The sequence below is a fragment of the Oncorhynchus masou genome, unplaced genomic scaffold (genome assembly GCF_036934945.1).
Source record: "Oncorhynchus masou masou isolate Uvic2021 unplaced genomic scaffold, UVic_Omas_1.1 unplaced_scaffold_1112, whole genome shotgun sequence".
NCBI lineage: Eukaryota > Metazoa > Chordata > Actinopteri > Salmoniformes > Salmonidae > Oncorhynchus > Oncorhynchus masou.
Genome location: NW_027000847.1, coordinates 165,361 through 186,896, shown reverse-complemented (window position 1 = coordinate 186,896; position 21,536 = coordinate 165,361). Strand labels below are relative to the sequence as shown.

Here is a 21,536-nt window from a genome sequence, read left to right as displayed (position 1 = left end):
CACTATCAACTAGACTACATGTAGAGGACATAAAGACGCTATCAACTAGACTACATGTAGAGGACATAAAGACACTATCAACTAGACTACATGTAGAGGACATAAAGACACTATCAACTAGACTACATGTAGAGGACATAAAGACACTATCAACTAGAGGACATAAAGACACTATCAACTAGACTACATGTAGAGGACATAAAGACGCTATCAACTAGACTACATGTAGAGGACATAAAGACACTATCAACTAGACTACATGTAGAGGACATAAAGACACTATCAACTAGACTACATGTAGAGGACATAAAGACGCTATCAACTAGACTACATGTAGAGGACATAAAGACACTATCAACTAGACTACATGTAGAGGACATAAAGACACTATCAACTAGACTACATGTAGAGGACATAAAGACACTATCAACTAGAGGACATAAAGACACTATCAACTAGACTACATGTAGAGGACATAAAGACACTATCAACTAGACTACATGTAGAGGACATAAAGACATCAACTAGACTACATGTAGAGGACATAAAGACGCTATCAACTAGACTACATGTAGAGGACATAAAGACGCTATCAACTAGACTACATGTAGAGGACATAAAGACGCTATCAACTAGACTACATGTAGAGGACATAAAGACACTATCAACTAGACTACATGTAGAGGACATAAAGACACTATCAACTAGAGAGGACATAAAGACACTATCAACTAGACTACATGTAGAGGACATAAAGACACTATCAACTAGACTACATGTAGAGGACATAAAGACGCTATCAACTAGACTACATGTAGAGGACATAAAGACGCTATCAACTAGACTACATGTAGAGGACATAAAGACGCTATCAACTAGACTACATGTAGAGGACATAAAGACGCTATCAACTAGACAACATGTAGAGGACATAAAGACACTATCAACTAGACTACATGTAGAGGACATAAAGACACTATCAACTAGACTACATGTAGAGGACAAAGACACTATCAACTAGACTACATGTAGAGGACATAAAGACGCTATCAACTAGACTACATGTAGAGGACATAAAGACACTATCAACTAGACTACATGTAGAGGACATAAAGACACTATCAACTAGAATACATGTAGAGGACATAAAGACACTATCAACTAGAGGACATAAAGACACTATCAACTAGACTACATGTAGAGGACATAAAGACGCTATCAACTAGACAACATGTAGAGGACATAAAGACGCTATCAACTAGACTACATGTAGAGGACATAAAGACACTATCAACTAGACTACATGTAGAGGACATAAAGACGCTATCAACTAGACTACATGTAGAGGACATAAAGACACTATCAACTAGACTACATGTAGAGGACATAAAGACGCTATCAACTAGACTACATGTAGAGGACATAAAGACGCTATCAACTAGACAACATGTAGAGGACATAAAGACACTATCAACTAGACTACATGTAGAGGACATAAAGACGCTATCAACTAGACTACATGTAGAGGACATGAAGGAAAACACTTGTGATATCCTGTCAAGAAGTAAACTAGAGCATCACACAGATCAGGGTTTTTCTACCAAGTTTGCACAACCTAAAATAGCAGCGAGCGCTCGGCAGGCATGCAGGCAGGCTGGCAATTCAAACAGGCAGCAGCCTGCCCAGCTTGGTTCAGTTCAGCCTGTATCTGAGCTAGATAAGCCCGTTATAAATCAACCCAGGCTCACTGCTGACGGTTCGGGGACAACATGGGAAGGAGCGTAGCTGCTCATTTGGAACATTTGCATTTGATACAGGCAGCATTGTTTAGTAAAAATCTATTCAGGTAACCCAACAAAAAAAACAACCCTGAAAGAACAGTGTTCACATCAACACTCTCAATGATCCAACTTAAACATGATGTCATTAAAGGAAGGAGGCGATGTTCCTCTACATTGGATTGCTGGTGAGTCCATAACACGGACAGCAGTGGCAGCATTGAGGATCAACTGTGACATGTAGCCTTCTTCACAGAGATGACAAAACACTGAAGAAGCATCCTTCCTATGTCACTCAGTACTCCTCCAACTTCCCCTCCTTCCCTTGGTTGAGGAAAACATGTTGTTTTAATGTTCATTTCTTTATGAAGAAGCGAGTGATGTCTGAAGCCACCTTGGAGGCTGCCAGTCCTTTCTTCATCTGGCTTCTGTCCTTGGCTTGCTGAGCTGTCCTCTGTAAAACAAACAGCCAACTGTCATCAATACTCTGTCCTCTGTAAACAAACAGCCTACTGTCATCAATACCCTGTCCTCTGTAAAACAAACAGCCTACTGTCATCAATACTCTGTCCTCTGTAAAACAAACAGCCAACTGTCATCAATACCCTGTCCTCTGTAAAACAAACAGCCTACTGTCATCAATACTCTGTCCTCTGTAAAACAAACAGCCTACTGTCATCAACACACTGTCCTCTGTAAAACAAACAGCCTACTGTCATCAACACTCTGTTCTCTGTAAAACAAACAGCCAACTGTCATCAGTACTCTGTAAAACAAACAGCCAACTGTCATCAGTACTCTGTAAAACAAACAGCCTACTGTCATCAATACTCTGTCCTCTGTAAAACAAACAGCCTACTGTCATCAGTACCCTGTCCTCTGTAAAACAAACAGCCTACTGTCATCAATACTCTGTCCTCTGTAAAACAAACAGCCTACTGTCATCAATACTCTGTCCTCTGTAAAACAGCCTACTGTCATCAATACTCTGTCCTCTGTAAAACAAACAGCCTACTGTCATCAATACTGTCCTGTAAAACAAACAGCCTACTGTCATCAATACTCTCTGTAAAACAAACATGTAAACAGCCTACTGTCATCAATACTCTGTCCTCTGTAAAACAAACAGCCAACTGTCATCAATACTCTGTCCTCTGTAAAACAAACAGCCTACTGTCATCAATACTCTGTCCTCTGTAAAACAGCCTACTGTCATCAATACTCTGTCCTCTGTAAAACAAACAGCCTACTGTCATCAATACTCTGTCCTCTGTAAAACAAACAGCCTACTGTCATCAATACTCTGTCCTCTGTAAAACAAACAGCCTACTGTCATCAATACTCTGTCCTCTGTAAAACAAACAGCCTACTGTCATCAATACTCTGGTAAAACAACCAGCCTACTGTCATCATACTCTGTCCTCATGTATTAACAAACATGGTATTACATCATACTCTGTATTATAACATGGTATTATCATTATACTCTGTATTCTGTAAAACATGGTATTATCATCATGGTATACTCTATTATAACATGGTAAATACAAACATGGTATTACTTATCATGGTATTCTGTCCTCTGTATTAATTAAACAGCCTACTGTATCAATACTCTGTCCTATTATAACATGTAAAACAAACATGGTATACTGTATTATCATAACATGTCCTATTAAAACAAACAGCCTACTGTCATCATACTGTATTAAATTATAACATGGTATTATTACATGGTGATGTATTATACTGTAACATGGTATTATATCATAACATGGTATTATATTATAACATGGTATTATAACACGGTATTATATTATAACATGGTATTACATTATAACATGGTATTACATCATACCATGGTATTATATTATAACATGGTATTATAACATGGTATTATATTATAACATGGTATTACATTATAACATGGTATTATAACATATTATAACATGGTATTATAACATGGTATTATATTATAACATGGTATTACATTATAACATGGTATTACATCATACCATGGTATTATATTATAACATGGTATTATAACATGGTATTATATTATAACATGGTATTATATTATAACATGGTATTACATCATAACATGGTATTATATTATAACATGGTATGGTATTATAACATGGTATTACATCATAACATGGTATTATATTATAACATGGTATGGTATTATAACATGGTATTCATTATAACATGGTATTATATCATGCATTATATTTATAACATGGTATTATATTATAACATGGTATCATAACATGGTATTATATTATAACATGGTATTATAACATAATATTATAACATGGTATGGTATTATAACATGATATTATAACATGGTATTATATTATAACATGGTATTATATAACATGGTATGATATTATAACATGGTATTATAACATGGTATTATAACATGGTATAATAACATGGTATCAAAACATGGTATGGTTTTATAACATGGTATTATACCATGGTGGTGGTTTGAGAGGGCATATGGGTATAATGAAGCGCCATGTGGGACTGAGTGTTTATGTGGACACAGAGGAACGGGGACCAGGACCCTTGTGGTTCTGTGGCAGACGGTGCAGAGTGTCTGTAGGTTGTCCAGGGAACACTGTGTGTCTGTGTCTGTGTGTGATGGTATGTGTGTGTCTGTAGGTTGTCCAGGGAACACTTTGTGTCTGTGTGTGATGGTGTGTGTGTCTGTGTGTGATAGTGTGTGTGTGTGTGTGTCTGTGTGTGATGGTGTGTGTGTGTGTGTGTGTGTGTCTGTGTGTGATGGTGTGTGTGTGTGTGTGTCTGTGTGTGATGGTGTGTGTGTCTGTGTGTGATGGTGTGTGTGTCTGTGTGTGATGGTGTGTGTGTGTCTGTGATGTCTGTGTGTGATGGTGTGTGTGTGTGTGTGTGTCTGTGTGTGATGGTGTGTCTGTGTGTACTGGACTCCTACGGTTCTGTGGCAGACGGTGCAGAGTGTCTGTAGGTTGTCCAGGGAACACTGTCCTCCCCCACTGTAGACGGGTCGGATGTGGTCCACCTGCCAGAACTGACCCTCCACGGGGGCACGGATCATCTCATTCAGCTGGACACAACACAGACAATTTTAATAAACACATTTCTCAGTAAAGGAGGTAGTATGATGATTATATAATTTACAGTTTTAATAGCTCAAACGGGTAAACAAAACAATTTGGTGTAAGAAATATTTGTAAAATCCCTTGTGAGTTTTGTCCATGTGTTTTTCATAATAGGATGTTGTCAGCCTTCCCATGTCAGCATCACATTTCCTCCGCCTGTCTGTCTTCAGACAGAGAGAATGACAAGGCTCTAATGTAAGAGAACGAGCTGGGGACTCTGGGAACAGGTAGGACATCAAACGCCTGTAATTCTAGGCCTATGGCCTGGAGCTGGGGAACACTAGAACCAAAATGGAGGCATTTCAATTTGAAGCTAAGCCTTTTCTTTTCTCCATTTTATGTGGAAAGAGCCAGAGAAGGGGAACCCTGGGGACGATTCAGCCCAGAAATCAATCTCCATTCCCGGGTAGAAGCGGTAGATAGAGTAGCGCTCTCCCAACATTAGCCACAAGAGAACCGGGGGTGGGGGGGGGTGTCACATACCCACAGAGGAGAAGAAAAGCAAAGCTGTACTCAGGAACAGGCTCCGTTCCACTACGACTACCGACCCACCTCCACCCCCTCCTCGCTCCATACAGAACATTCACTCTGCATTCCCCCACTGGTCTACTAATGTCTTAGAAACCCTTTACTAAAGCTAGAGTCCTCAGGCCTCCAATACAGCGCACCAATACAATGCATTAATCAGCAGTTGTTCTCGGTGGTTTCTGTGCAGTACAGAGGACCTGTTCGTGTTAGGCCAAATCCATCCATTGATCTGCGAGCGAGAAGGCAGAAGGTCTTTCCAGTAGAAATGGCAGAGCCAAATCTAACAGGCTCTTGGCTGAGGTGAGGTTGAGCTGTGGGAGAAATCCATGGAGGATCTGACAGTACTGGCCAATCTATTTACTGCGAGCCGAGAGAGAGGAAGTCACACACGCACACAGGTTGAGAGAGGAACTTGTGTGTCCACAGTACAGTACACCCCCTCCACACACACCCGTCATCCACACCCACACCCCTCCACCCACACACCTAATGGTTTATCTTCCCCCAGCACAAAGCAGCAGTTTCCAGGGAAGATAAGTGTCAGTCAGTAGTAGAGAGGACTGAGTCCCTCTCATTTCACTCTCTTCTCTGTGTTCTCCCCCTCCTCTCCCAGTGTATAATATAATGTCTACTAAAGCCTTTAGTGGTCTCCCCAGATCCAGGGGATGAGTTGGAACAGGTGAAACCCTACACACCCTGCTTTATATCAGAAGTGGCTTCAAATGTCTAAATGGGTCCTATCCATTTCAGTGTTCTCTGTACAACCTCAGTAATGTGATATGCTAATTTGAGAAGAGAGAGATGATACTGCTCTTTGATAAATCCAGTTGAAAAATCAAGCCACATCAATAGTATGACTGTTCTCTCTGTCTGTAGATTTGTGCACCTTTAAAAAGCTCATGTCTGTAAAGGGCTCATAAAGTCATGTAGAAGACTGTATCCTGGCTAAGAGAGCTCAGGTAGTGTAGGTCAGACCCCATACAGAGTAATGGAATGGTCCTAGGTCCCCCCATACAGAGTAATGGAATGGTCCTAGGTCCCCCCATACAGAGTAATGGAATGCTCCTAGGTCCCCCCATACAGAGTAATGGAATGCTCCTAGGTCCCCCCATACAGAGTAATGGAATGCTCCTAGGTCCCTCTCTGTATCACAGACCTGGGGGGCTAAAGACATCCAAACCAACCAACCTGTTTGAGTGACAGCTGGGCCAGCCCGGTGTTCTCTAGCATCTCCTTCCTGTGTGTGGGCGGGGCGTCGCGGACCTTCAGGTACAGCTGGTGGGCTTGCAGGCCGCAGCTCTGACACACCCCCTGCTCCGTCTGCAGTACCCGGGCACGCATGTAGGCCTGGCTGGAGCGCAGCTGGAACTCCTCCTGACACCTATGATAGGATAGATGAAGTAGAATACAACAGAATAACTTGATGTTTTCTTTGTAGAGCTTTAATGAAGGAAGGCAGTAGGCCTACGAGGCAACACTAATAATAGCCGGGTACACAACACCACTGATGGGTGAACTTGGCTTTACTTTGATGATGCTGCTACTTACGTCTGGCTACAGAAGCAGGTGTCCCAGGCTCCTCCGGTGGACCCACAGGCCTTGTGGCAGGACAGACACAAGGGTCGACCCTCACTGTCCAGCACCTGCAGGTACCCAGCTTCAGCCTCTGATGGGCCCTCAGGAGCACCAACAGGAGGCTCTGGGTGCACCTCGGATGGTCTAGGGGCAGAGATGGAAAGAGACAGACACAGAAAGGGAGGGAGGATTGTCAGTCATCTGCCCAACAAGTGAATAAACAGTATTAATCCACTGGGCACAGACATCAATTCAACTTCTATTCCACGTTGGTTCAACGTAATTTCATTGACATGACGATTCCGTCTGCCTTGCGGTCAGACGCCAAGCAGTTGCCGTACCAGGCAGTGATGCAACCAGGCAGTGATGCAACCAGGCAGTGATGCAACCAGGCAGTGATGCAACCAGGCAGTGATGCAACCAGTCAGGATGCTCTCGAAGTTGCAGCTGTAGAACCTTTCCAGGATCTCAGGACCCGTGCCAAATCTTTTTAGTTTCCTGAGGGGGATTAGGCTTTGTCGTGCCCTCTTCACGACTGTCTTGGTGTGTTTGGACCATTCTAGTTTGTTGGTGATGTGGACACCAAGGAACTTGAAGCTCTCAACCTGCTCCACTAAAGCCCTGTCGATGAGAATGGGGGCGTGCTCGGTCCTCCTTTTCCTGTAGTCCACAATCATCTCCTTAGTCTTGGTTACGTTGAGGGATAGGTTGTTATTCTGGCACCACCCGGCCAGGTCTCTGACCTCTTCCCTATAGGCTGTCTCGTCGTTGTTGGTGATCAGACCTACCACTGTTGTGTTGACTGCAAACTTAATGATGGTGTTGGAGTCGTGCGTGGCCATGCAGTCGTGGGTGAACATGGAGTACAGCAGGGGACTGAGCACGAACCCCTGAGGGGCTCCAGTGTTGAGGATCAGCGTGGCAGATGTGTTGTTACCTACCCTCACCACCTCGGGACGGCCCTTCAGGAAGTCCAGGATCCAGTTGTAGAGGGAGGTGTTTAGTCCCAGGATCCTTAGCTTAGTGATGAGCTTTGAGGGTACAATGGTGTTGAACGCTGAGCTGTAGTCAATGAACAGCATTCTCACGTAGGTGTTATTTTTGTCCAGGTGGAAAGGGCAGTGTGGAGTGCAATGGAGATTGCATCATCTGTGGATCTGTTTGGGCGGTATGCAAATTGGAGTGGGTCTAGCGTTTCTGGGATAATGGTGTTGATGTGAGCCATTATCAGTCTTTCAAAGCACTTCATGGCTACAGACGTGAGTGCTACGGGTCGGTAGTCATTTAGGCAGAACAAAATGTTCTTGGGCACAGGGACTATGGTGGTCTGCTTGAAACATGTTGGTATTACAGACTTAATCAGGGACATGTTGAAAATGTCAGTGAAGACACCTGCCAGTTGGTCAGCACATGTCCTGGTAAACCGTCTGGCCCCGCAGCCTTGTGAATAATGACCTGTTTAAAAGATCTTACTCAAGTGATCTACGGAGAGCGTGATCACACAGTCATCTGGAACAGCTGATGCTCTCATGCATGCCTCAGTGTTGCTTGCCAAGAAGCTAGCATAGAAGTGACTGTGACGCTGCTGTGTTTCCATTTGTAGTCCGTAATATTTTGCAAGCCCTGCCACATCCGACGAGCGTCGGAGCCGGTGTAGTACGATTCAATCTTAGTCCTGTATTGACGCTTTGCCTGTTTGATGGTTCATCGGAGGGCATAGCAGGATTTCTTATAAGCTTCCGGGTTAGAGTTCTGCACCTTGAAAGCGGCAGCTCTACCCTTGAGCTTAGTGGGAATGTTGCCTGTAATCCATGGCTTCTGGTTGGGGTATGTACGTACAGTCACTGTGGGGACGACGTCCTCAATATACTTATTGATGAAGCCAGTGACTGATGTGGTGTACTCTCCTCAATGCCATCGGAAGAATTCTGGAACATGTTCCAGTCTGTGATAGCAAAACAGTCCTTTAGTTTAGCATCTGCTTCATCTGACCACTTTTTTATAGACTGAGTCACTGGTGCTTCCTGCTTTAATTTTTGCTTGTAAGCAGGAATCAGGAGGATAGAATTGTGGTCGGATTTACCAAATGGAGGGTGAGGGAGAGCTTTGTACGTGTTTCTGTGTGTGGAGTACAGGTGATCTAGAATTGTTTTATTTATCTGTTATTTTACCAGGTAAATTGACTGAGAACACATTCTCATTTGCAGCAACAACCTGGGGAATAGTTACAGGGGAGAGGAGGGGGATAAATGAGCCAATTGTAAACAGGGGATTATTAGGTGACCGTGATGGTTTGATGGCCAGATTGGGAATTTAGCCAGGACACCAGGGTTAACACCCCTACTCTTACGATAAGTGCCATGGGATCTTTAATGATCGCAGAGAGTCAGGACACCCCTTTAATGTCCCATCTGAAAGACGGCACCCTACACAGGGCAGTGTCCCCAATCACTGCCCTGGGGCATTGGGATATTTTTTAGACCAGAGGAAAGTGTGCCTCCTACTGGCCCTCTAACACCACTTCCAGCAGCATCTGGTCTCCCATCCAGGACCAACCCTGCTTAGCTTCAGAAGCAAGCCAGCAGTGGTATGCAGGGTGGTATGCTGCTGGCAAGGTATTGCATATTTAATATAGAAATGAGGTAGAACTGATTTAAGTTTCCCTGCATTAAAGTCTCCAGCCACTAGGAGCGCCGCCTCTGGGTGAGTGGTTTCCTGTTTGCTTATTTCCTTATACAGCTGTCTGAGTGCTGTCTTAGTGCCAGCATCTGTCTGTGGTGGTAAAAAAACAGCCATGAAAAGTATAGCTGAAAACTCTAGGCAAATAGTGTGGTCTGCATTTTATCACAAGATTCTCTACTTCAGGCGAGCAAAATCTAGACTTACTTAGATTTCGTGCACCAGCTGTTGTTTACAAATATGCACAGATCCCCCCCCCTTACCGGAGTGTGCTGTTCTATCTTGCCGGTGCAGCGTATATCCCGCTAGCTGAATATCCATGTCATCATTCAGCCACAATTCCGTGAAACATAACATATTACAGAGTTTGATGTCCCGTTGGTAGGATATTCTTGATCGTACCTCGTCTAGTTTATTGTCCAATGACTGCACGTTGGCGAGTAGTATTGACGGTAACGGCAGCTTTCCCAGTTGCCTTCTGCGGATCCTGACCAGGCATCCCGCTCTGTGTCCTCTGTACCTGCGTCTCTTCCTCTTGCAAATAACTGGGATGTTGGCCTTGTCGGGTGTTTGGAGGATGTCCTGTACGTCCTACTTGTTGAAGAAAAAATCTTTGTTTTATAATCCGAGGTGAGTGATCGCTGTCCTGATATCCAGAAGATCTTTGTCTAATCCGAGGTGAGTGATCGCTGTCCTGATATCCAGAAGATCTTTGTCTAATCCGAGGTGAGTGATCGCTGTCCTGATATCCAGAAGCTCTATGTCTAATCTGAGGTGAGTGATCGCTGTCCTGATATCCAGAAGATCTTTGTCTAATCCGAGGTGAGTGATCGCTGTCCTGACATCCAGAAGCTCTATGTCTAATCCGAGGTGAGTGATCGCTGTCCTGATATCCAGAAGCTCTTTGTCTAATCTGAGAAACATTATGTGAGTGATCGCTGTCCTGAAACTGCTGCTCTTTGTCTTCCGAGGTGCGCCATTGTCCTGATATCCAGAAGCTCTTTGTCTAATCCGAGGTGAGTGATCGCTGTCCTGACATCCAGAATCTACTTTGTCTAATCCGAGGTGAGTGATCGCTGTCCTGACATCCAGAAGCTCTTTGTCTAATCCTCGATGTGAGCCTCGCTGTCCTGATATCCAGAAGCTCTTTGTCTAATCCGATGAGTGATCGCTGTCCTGATATCCAGAAGCTCTTTGTCTAATCCGAGGTGAGTGATCGCTGTCCTGACATCCAGAATCTCTTTGTCTAATCCGAGGTGATGAGCCTCGCTGTCCTGACATCCAGAAGCTCTTTGTCTAATCCGAGGTGAGTGATCGCTGTCCTGATATCCAGAAGCTCTTTGTCTAATCCGAGGTGAGTTATCGCTGTCCTGATATCCAGAAACTCTTTGTCTAATCCGAGGTGAATGATCGCTGTCCTGATATCCAGAAGCTCTTTGTCTAATCTGAGGTGAGTTATCGCTGTCCTGATATCCAGAAACTCTTTGTCTAATCTGAGGTGAGTGATCGCTGTCCTGATATCCAAAAGCTCGGTGTCTAATCTGAGGTGAGTGATCACTGTCCTGATATCCAGAAGCTCTTTTTTGCTGTAAGATACAGTTGCAGAAACATTATGTACAAAATAAGTTACAAATAACGCAAACCCCTCCCACATAATAGCACAATTGGTCGGGCTATTGTAAAAACTGCTGCCATTTCTTCCGCGCCATTTTACGTTACGGCTACTTTCTGTTTATCATATCTGCATAGTCTGCTGCATAGAGCTTCAACCTATCTACATACTATCTCAATCAGCCCGACTAACTGGTGCCTGTATGTAGCCTCGCTACTGTATAGAGCCTAGCTACTTTATAGAGCCTAGCTACTGTATAGAGCCTAGCTACTGTATAGAGCCTAGCTACTGTATAGAGCCTAGCTACTTTATAGAGCCTAGCTACTGTATAGAGCCTAGCTACTGTATAGAGCCTAGCTACTGTATAGAGCCTAGCTACTGTATAGAGCCTCGCTACTGCATAGAGCCTCGCTACTGCATAGAGCCTCGCTACTGTATAGAGCCTCGCTACTGTATAGAGCCTCGCTACTGTATAGAGCCTCGCTACTGTATAGAGCCTCGCTACTGCATAGAGCCTCGCTACTGCATAGAGCCTCGCTACTGCATAGAGCCTCGCTACTGCATAGAGCCTCGCTACTGTTATTTTCACAGTCTTTTTTACTGTCGTTTTATTTCTTATCTCACCTATTGTTCACCTAATACCTTTTTTGCACTATTGGTTAGAGCCTGTATGTAAGCATTTCACTCTATGGTCTACTCTACACCTGTTGTAGTCGACACACGTGACAAATAAACTAATAAACTGATTTGAAACAACGTTGATTCAACCAGTGTGTGGAAGCTACTCTATTACTATACAGTTACAAGGCATTCATTCAATAGGAACATCTCAGCATGGCTTTGGGGAGCTGGGACATATGGTTGTTGTCTGTGTGAGTGCTCCTCCTGGCTGGAGAAGCAGAGGGAGAGGAAGGTGAGCCTGGACCACTGCCACAGTGTGGATGTGTTTCTTACCGCGCTCCACCAGGGTACTTGCCTGTCCACACGTTAGGGAACAGATGGGACACGGCTCTCTGGAGCGCCCCCGACAATCCTCGAACCAATCAGCAAGACTCGCTGGGTGAGGGGGAAAGAGCCGGTCCCTGTGGTGGTTGCCATAGCGATGTGCTCCATCTATCCAACAAGCCTTCAGTCAATTGCCTCTAAAACAGTGGATTATAGCCTGGTCGCTCTGTGGTAAACACTCACTGGTCCCATAGGCTCTAAAACAGTGGATTGTAGCCTGGTTCCTCTGTGGTAAACACTCACCGGTCTTGTACATACAGTCCAAGAAGACATAGACAAGTTTTCATTGAGCCTCACTGGCAATACAGACCTACTTCAACCTGCTAAACGTCAAGTGAGGACACGTTTAGTTCCTTGGGTAATGAACAACAATTGTACAGACAGGACATACCGTGGTCTTTCAATGTAATATCATTTCAATGTGAAGGAGAAAGTTTGGCACTGTGAACTAGTGTTGCTATGACTCTCTAGGAGACTGGAGACCTACTTCTCTGGGACGGAGGCAGAGGTGTTGGGTCGTGACATAGAGGCAGTTCTCCTCTTGGTGAAGAAGATCTCCTTGTTGACCAGGCAGACAGTTCCTCCATCACACTGGGCCTTACTGAGAGAGGCCTGGGACACATCTTCTTTGGTTAGATACCTGGATGGAGGGAGGGAGAGTATGGTTAGGTACCTGGATGGAGGGGAGGGAGAGTATGGTTAGGTACCTGGATGGAGGGAGGGAGAGTATGGTTAGATACCTGGATGGAGGGAGGAAGAGTATGGTTAGATACCTGGATGGAGGGAGGGAGAGTATGGTTAGGTACCTGGATGGAGGGAGGAAGAGTATGGTTAGATACCTGGATGGAGGGAGGAAGAGTATGGTTAGATACCTGGATGGAGGGAGGGAGAGTATGGTTAGGTACCTGGATGGAGGGAGGAAGAGTATGGTTAGGTACCTGGATGGAGGGAGGAAGAGTATGGTTAGATACCTGGATGGAGGGAGGGAGAGTATGGTTAGGTACCTGGATGGAGGGAGGGAGAGTATGGTTAGGTACCTGGATGGAGGGAGGAAGAGTATGGTTAGATACCTGGATGGAGGGAGGAAGAGTATGGTTAGATACCTGGATGGAGGGAGGGAGAGTATGGTTAGGTACCTGGATGGAGGGAGGAAGACTATGGTTAGGTACCTGGATGGAGGGAGGGAGAGTATGGTTAGGTACCTGGATGGAGGGAGGAAGAGTATGGTTAGGTACCTGGATGGAGGGAGGAAGAGTATGGTTAGATACCTGGATGGAGGGAGGGAGACTATGGTTAGGTACCTGCATGGAGGGAGGAAGAGTATGGTTAGATACCTGGATGGAGGGAGGAAGAGTATGGTTAGATACCTGGATGGAGGGAGGAAGAGTATGGTTAGGTACCTGGATGGAGGGAGGAGACTATGGTTAGGTACCTGGATGGAGGGAGGAAGAGTATGGTTAGGTACCTGGATGGAGGGAGGAAGAGTATGGTTAGATACCTGGATGGAGGGAGGAAGAGTATGGTTAGATACCTGGATGGAGGGAGGGAGAGTATGGTTAGATACCTGGATGGAGGGAGGGAGAGTATGGTTAGATACCTGGATGGAGGGAGGAAGAGTATGGTTAGGTACCTGGATGGAGGGAGGAAGAGTATGGTTAGATACCTGGATGGAGGGAGGAAGAGTATGGTTAGATACCTGGATGGAGGGAGGAAGAGTATGGTTAGATACCTGGATGGAGGGAGGAAGAGTATGGTTAGGTACCTGGATGGAGGGAGGAAGAGTATGGTTAGATACCTGGATGGAGGGAGGAAGAGTATGGTTAGGTACCTGAATGGAGGGATGGGGGAGGAGAGTGGGAGTTTGGTTAGGATGGAGGGAGGCAGGCAGGGAGGGAGGAGGAAGTTACCTGGGGGGAGGAAGGATGAGAAGGAGGAGGAAGAGTAAGGTCAGATAGCTGGATGAGGAGAGGAAGGGGACACATCAAAGAGGAGGAATCTTGAAGAAAGGAGGAGGAGGAGGAGGAAGAGTAAGGTCAGATAGCTGGATGAGCTGGATGAGGAGAGGAAGGAGACACATCAAAGAGGAGGAATCTTGAAGAAAGGCGGAGGAGGAGGAAGAAGAGAGGAAGGGGCAGATTTGCATGAAAGAAAGAAGGGGTGAGGGGACTGTTGGGCTTCAAACAGCCCAGTGTAGAGAGGCTGGATGAAAGGACATGAAAGCCAGGTCCAGCTGACAGTAGTACTGAGAGGTGTTGGGCGGAGGGGTGTGTGTGTGTGTGTGTGTGTGTGTCTAAAAGGCTAAACTGATCCTATATCAGCAGCACTCCTACTCTGAGTCCCTTCGTGAAGACGGCCCTGATCCTTCAGGACAACCCGGCACAGCACTACAGCAGAGTCTAACTAACCTCAGGATAATCACCTTCCCATCCATCTCCTTACTACACACTAATCACCTTCCCATCCATCTCCTTACTACACACTAATCACCTTCCCATCCATCTCCTTACTACACACTAATCACCTTCCCATCCATCTCCTTACTACACAATAATCACCTTCCCATCCATCTCCTTACTACACAATAATCACCTTCCCATCCATCACCTTCCCATCCATCACCTTCCCATCCATCTCCTTACTACACACTAATCACCTTCCCATCCATCTCCTTACTACAGGATAATCACCTTCCCATCCATCTCCTTACAATAGGATAATCACCTTCCCATCCATCTCCTTACTACAAGATAATCACCTTCCCATCCATCTCCCTACTACAGGATAATCACCTTCCCATCCATCTCCCTACTACAGGATAATCACCTTCCCATCCATCTCCTTACTACAGGATAATCACCTTCCCATCCATCTCCTTACTACAGGAAAATCACCTTCCCATCCATCTCCTTACTACACACTAATCACCTTCCCATCCATCTCCTTACTACAAGATAATCACCTTCCCATCCATCTCCTTACTACAGGATAATCACCTTCCCATCCATCTCCTTACTACAAGATAATCACCTTCCCATCCATCTCCCTACTACAGGATAATCACCTTCCCATCCATCTCCTTACTACAGGATAATCACCTTCCCATCCATCTCCTTACTACAGGATAATCACCTTCCCATCAATCTCCTTACTACAGGAAAATCACCTTCCCATCCATCTCCTTACTACACACTAATCACCTTCCCATCCATCTCCTTACTACACACTAATCACCTTCCCATCCATCTCCTTACTACAGGATAATCACCTTCCCATCCATCTCCTTACTACACACTAATCACCTTCCCATCCATCTCCTTACTACACACTAATCACCTTCCCATCCATCTCCTTACTACAGGATAATCACCTTCCCATCCATCTCCTTACTACAGGATAATCACCTTCCCATCCATCTCCTTACTACAGGATAATCACCTTCCCATCCATCTCCTTACTACACACTAATCACCTTCCCATCCATCTCCTTACTACAGGATAATCACCTTCCCATCCATCTCCTTACTACAGGATAATCACCTTCCCATCCATCTCCTTACTACAGGATAATCACCTTCCCATCCATCTCCCTACTACAGGATAATCACCTTCCCATCCATCTCCTTACTACACACTAATCACCTTCCCATCCATCTCCTTACTACAAGATAATCACCTTCCCATCCATCTCCTTACTACAAGATAATCACCTTCCCATCCATCTCCTTACTACAGGATAATCACCTTCCCATCCATCTCCTTACTACAAGATAATCACCTTCCCATCCATCTCCTTACTACAGGATAATCACCTTCCCATCCATCTCCTTACTACAGGATAATCACCTTCCCATCCATCTCCTTACTACAGGATAATCACCTTCCCATCCATCTCCTTACTACAGGATAATCACCTTCCCATCCATCTCCTTACTACACACTAATCACCTTCCCATCCATCTCCTTACTACACACTAATCACCTTCCCATCCATCTCCTTACTACAGGATAATCACCTTCCCATCCATCTCCTTACTACAAGATAATCACCTTCCCATCCATCTCCTTACTACAGGATAATCACCTTCCCATCCATCTCCCTACTACAGGATAATCACCTTCCCATCCATCACCTTACTACAGGATAATCACCTTCCCATCCATCTCCTTACTACAGGATAATCACCTTCCCATCCATCTCCCTACTACAGGATAATCACCTTCCCATCCATCACCTTCCCATCCATCTCCTTACTACACACTAATCACCTTCCCATCCATCTCCTTACTACACACTAATCACCTTCCCATCCATCTCCTTACTACAGGATAATCACCTTCCCATCCATCTCCTTACTACAGGATAATCACCTTCCCATCCATCTCCTTACTACAGGATAATCACCTTCCCATCCATCTCCTTACTACAGGATAATCACCTTCCCATCCATCTCCTTACTACAAGATAATCACCTTCCCATCCATCTCCTTACTACAGGATAATCCCCTTCCCATCTATCTCCATACTCCTGTATTGTATTAGCTCAGTTAGTGTGAATCTCTACCTCTGTAGGAACCAGGGTTCCCAGTTGGACTTGGTTTCTACCATACTTTCTCAGCATGAAGTCTTTAACCAACATATCATCTCTGGAAATCAGCTTGATGTGCAGTCAATGGGGCAAACCTTGATTAGCGAATAAATCCCACATTCTGTCAAACGCTTTCCTCCTACGTCCACTGTGATTGGCTCTTGAGACACCCACCCCCACATGAACCAGGATGAATCTGTGATTAACTGATGTCGTCTGGGCACCAACACAGCAGGATGGAGACATAGGACAGGTTCAACCCCCACACCTACCTCTTGGTGCTGCTGTGTTTGCGCTGGGTGCTGGTCAGTTGGTCCAGGACCAGGACTGGGCTGCAGAACAGGACACCACTGCGGCGGATCAGTCTCTGCTTCATGGCTGTCAGAGTGCTCCACTGCTGGACAAACCTCAGTACCTGGCCCGCACAGAGGGAGTCACGACACCGCTTTACACCTCAGTGCCTGGCCCACACAGAGAGAGTCACGACACCGCTTTACACCTCAGTACCTGGCCCACACAGAGGAGTCACGACACCGCTTTAAACCTCAGTACCTGGCCCACACAGAGGGAGTCACAACACCGCTTTAAACCTCAATATCTGGCCCACACAGAGAGAGTCACAACACCGCTTTAAAACTCAGTACCTGGCCCACACAGAGAGAGTCACGACACCGCTTTAAACCTCAATATCTGGCCCACACAGAGAGAGTCACGACACCGCTTTAAACCTCAATATCTGGCCCACACAGAGAGAGTCACGACACCGCTTTAAACCTCAATATCTGGCCCACACAGAGGGAGTCACAACACCGCTTTAAACCTCAATATCTGGCCCACACAGAGAGAGTCACGACACCGCTTTAAACCTCAATATCTGGCCCACACAGAGAGAGTCACGACACCGCTTTAAACCTCAATATCTGGCCCACACAGAGGGAGTCACAACACCGCTTTAAACCTCAATATCTGGCCCACACAGAGAGTGTCACGACACCGCTTTAAACCTCAATATCTGGCCCACACAGAGAGTGTCACGACACCGCTTTAAACCTCAGTGCCTGACCCACACAGATAGAGTCACAACACCGCTTTAAACCTCAGTGCCTGACCCACACGGAGTCACATCAACACCACTTTAACCCCAGTACCTGACCCACACAGATAGAGTCACAACACCACTTTAAACCTCAGTGCCTGACCCACACAGATAGTCACAACACCACTTTAAACCTCAGTGCCTGACCCACACAGATAGTCACAACACCACTTTAAACCTCAGTGCCTGACCCACACAGATAGAGTCACAACACCACTTTAAACCTCAGTGCCTGACCCACACAGATAAGAGTCACAACACCACTTTAAACCCCAGTACCTGACCCACACAGATAGTCACATCAACACCACTTTAAACCCCAGTACCTGACCCACACAGATAGTCACAACACTGCTTTAAACCTCAGTGCCTGACCCACACAGATAGTCACTTCAACACCACTTTAAACCTCAGTGCCTGACCCACACAGATAGTCACATCAACACCACTTTAAACCCCAGTGCCTGACCCACACAGAGTCACATCAACACCACTTTAAACCTCAGTACCTGACCCACACAGATTGTTTGACTGCTTCAAAGTGACTAAGACACAATCTGTAATTAATTTTACAGCCAAACGGCAGCCACATTAAATGAAATGACCATTGAACAGTGCCTTTAAATGACTGAGCCTTTAAATGAAGGTGCCTTTAAATTAACATGCCTTTAAATAAATGACTGTGCCTTTAAAAATGTCTACCTCTAGGTGACAGCTTCCCTGTAGTGACTACAGTGATGTCTACCTCTAGGTGACAGCTTCCCTCCTGTGACTACAGTGATGTCTACCTCTAGGTGACAGCTTCCCTCCTGTGACTACAGTGATGTCTACCTCTCGGTGACAGCTTCCCTCCTGTGACTAGACTCCAGTGATGTCTACCTCTAGGTGCCAGCTTCCCTCCTGTGACTAGACTACAGTGTTGTCTACCTCTAGGTGACAGCTTCCCTCCTGTGACTAGACTCCAGTGTTGTCTACCTCTAGGTGACAGCTTCCCTCCTGTGACTAGACTCCAGTGATGTCTACCTCTAGGTGACAGCTTCCCTCCTGTGACTACAGTGATGTCTACCTCTAGGTGACAGCTTCCCTCCTGTGACTACAGTGATGCCTACCTCTAGGTGACAGCTTCCCTCCTGTGACTAGACTCCAGTGTTGTCTACCTCTAGGTGACAGCTTCCCTCCTGTGACTACAGTGATGTCTACCTCTAGGTGACAGCTTCCCTCCTGTGACTACAGTGATGTCTACCACTAGGTGACAGCTTCCCTCCTGTGACTAGACTCCAGTGATGTCTACCTCTAGGTGACAGCTTCCCTCCTGTGACTACAGTGATGTCTACCTCTAGGTGACAGCTTCCCTCCTGTGACTACAGTGATGCCTACCTCTAGGTGACAGCTTCCCTCCTGTGACTAGACTCCAGTGTTGTCTACCTCTAGGTGACAGCTTCCCTCCTGTGACTACAGTGATGCCTACCTCTAGGTGACAGCTTCCCTCCTGTGACTACAGTGTTGTCTACCTCTAGGTGACAGCTTCCCTCCTGTGACTAGACTCCAGTGTTGTCTACCTCTAGGTGTCAGGTTCCCTCCTGTGACTAGACTCCAGTGTTGTCTCTGTGCGGGTCAAACAAACCGACCTGTGTCCTGTTCTCTCTGCGTCTGAAGGCTTCAGGCAGGTCCTCCCAGCTGTCCAGTTTAATGTCCAGAGGAATGAAATTCCAGTGCAGTGGACTGTCCTCCTGACGAAGGGAGAGACACAGAGGATAAGACACATTCACACACTTCAGCTGGGCATTGCAACCAGTTTAAAAAAAATAGATTTGTAAGCCAATTCCTCATACGTAATACTTTACATTTCACCCAGATTGACAAATCTGCTCCCATTTTCATTTAGCAGTTGATTAAATCAATTTCTGAATAATGTGAGTGGCCTAGGATGAATCAAATCGGACATGATTTAAAAGGGTAAACCACGTCTGATTTATGCCTTAAAAGGGTATTGTTATGTTGAAGAAGGTAGATAGATGCTTATCCTTTGATGGTACATAAGAGATCTGTCACAGAAAGTATTACATTTACATTTCAATTGGTCACTCATATCAAAGACATATTGGACTACAGGTATTAAAGAGGGGAAATGAAGGAGTAGGAGAGAGGAGGAGGTGGAGAGAGGGGAAGGAGGAGGAAGAGGAGAGAGGGGAAGGAGGAGGAGGAAGAGGAGTAGGAGAGAGGAGGAGGGAGGGAGAGAGGGGAAGGAGGAGGAAGAGGAGAGAGGGAAGAGGAGAAGGAGAGAGGGGAAGAGGAGGAGGGAGGAGGAAGAGGAGAGAGGGGAAGGAGGAGGAAGAGGAGAGAGGGGAAGGAAGAGGAGAGAGGGGAAGGAGGAGGAGGGAGGAGGAAGAGGAGAGAGGGGAAGGAGGAGGAAGAGGAGAGAGGGGAAGGAGGGAGGAGGAAGAGGAGAGAGGGAAGGAGGAGGAAGAGGAGAGAGGGGAAGAAGGAGGAGGAGGGAGGAGGAAGAGGAGAGGGGAAGGAGGAGGAAGAGGAGAGAGGGGAAGGAGGAGGAGGGAGGAGGAAGGGAGAGAGGGAAGGAGGAGGAAGAGGAGAGAGGGGAATGAGGAGGAGGGAGGAGGGAGGGGAATGGGAGGAGGGAGGAGGAAGAGGAGAGAGGGGAAGGAGGAGGAGGGAGGAGGAAGAGGAGAGAGGGAAGGAGGAGGAAGAGGAGAGAGGGGAAGGAGGAGGAAGGAGGAAGAGGAGAGAGGGGAAGGAGGAGGAGGGAGGAGGAAGAGGAGGAGGGAAGGAGGAGGAAGAAGGAGGGGAAGGAGGAGGAGGAGGAGGAGGGAGGGGAAGAGGAGAGAGGGGAAGGAGGGGACTAGGAGGATCAGGAGAGGGGGAAGGAGGAGGAAGGGAGAGAGGGGAAGGAGGAGGAGGGAGGAGGAAGAGGAGAAGTAAGAGGAGGATGAGAGGGAAGGAGGAGAGAGGGAAGATGGAGGCTAGAGGCAGAAGAGGAGGCGAGAGGGGACGAGGAGGCGAGAGGGGACGAGGAGGCGAGAGGGGACGAGGAGGCGAGAGGGGACGAGGAGGCTAGAGGGGACGAGGAGGCTAGAGGGGACTGGAGGCTAGAGGGACGAGGAGGCTAGAGGGGACGAGGAGGCTAGAGGGGACGAGGAGGCTAGAGGGGACGAGGAGGCTAGAGGGGACGAGGAGGCTAGAGGGGAAGAGGAGGCGAGAGGGGACGAGGAGGCGAGAGGGGGAAGAGGAGACTAGAGGGGAAGAGGAGGCTAGAGGGGAAGAGGAGGCGAGAGGGGAAGAGGAGGCGAGAGGGGAAGAGGAGGCGAGAGGGGACAAGGAGGCTAGAGGGGACGAGGAGGCTAGAGGGGACGAGGAGGCTAGAGGGGACGAGGAGGCTAGAGGGGACGAGGAGGCTAGAGGGGACGAGGAGGCTAGAGGGGACGAGGAGGCTAGAGGGGAAGAGGAGGCTAGAGGGGAAGAGGAGGCTAGAGGGGAAGAGGAGGCTAGAGGGGAAGAGGAGGCTAGAGGGGACGAGGA

The 21,536-nt window shown here is 46.6% G+C and overlaps 1 pseudogene; it reads right to left on the bottom strand.

Moving 5' to 3' along the window:
• Positions 1 to 730: 730 nt before the first annotated feature.
• LOC135529178 (DNA annealing helicase and endonuclease ZRANB3-like) overlaps positions 731 to 21,536 on the bottom strand; it is a 34,617-nt pseudogene continuing 13,811 nt past the window's right edge.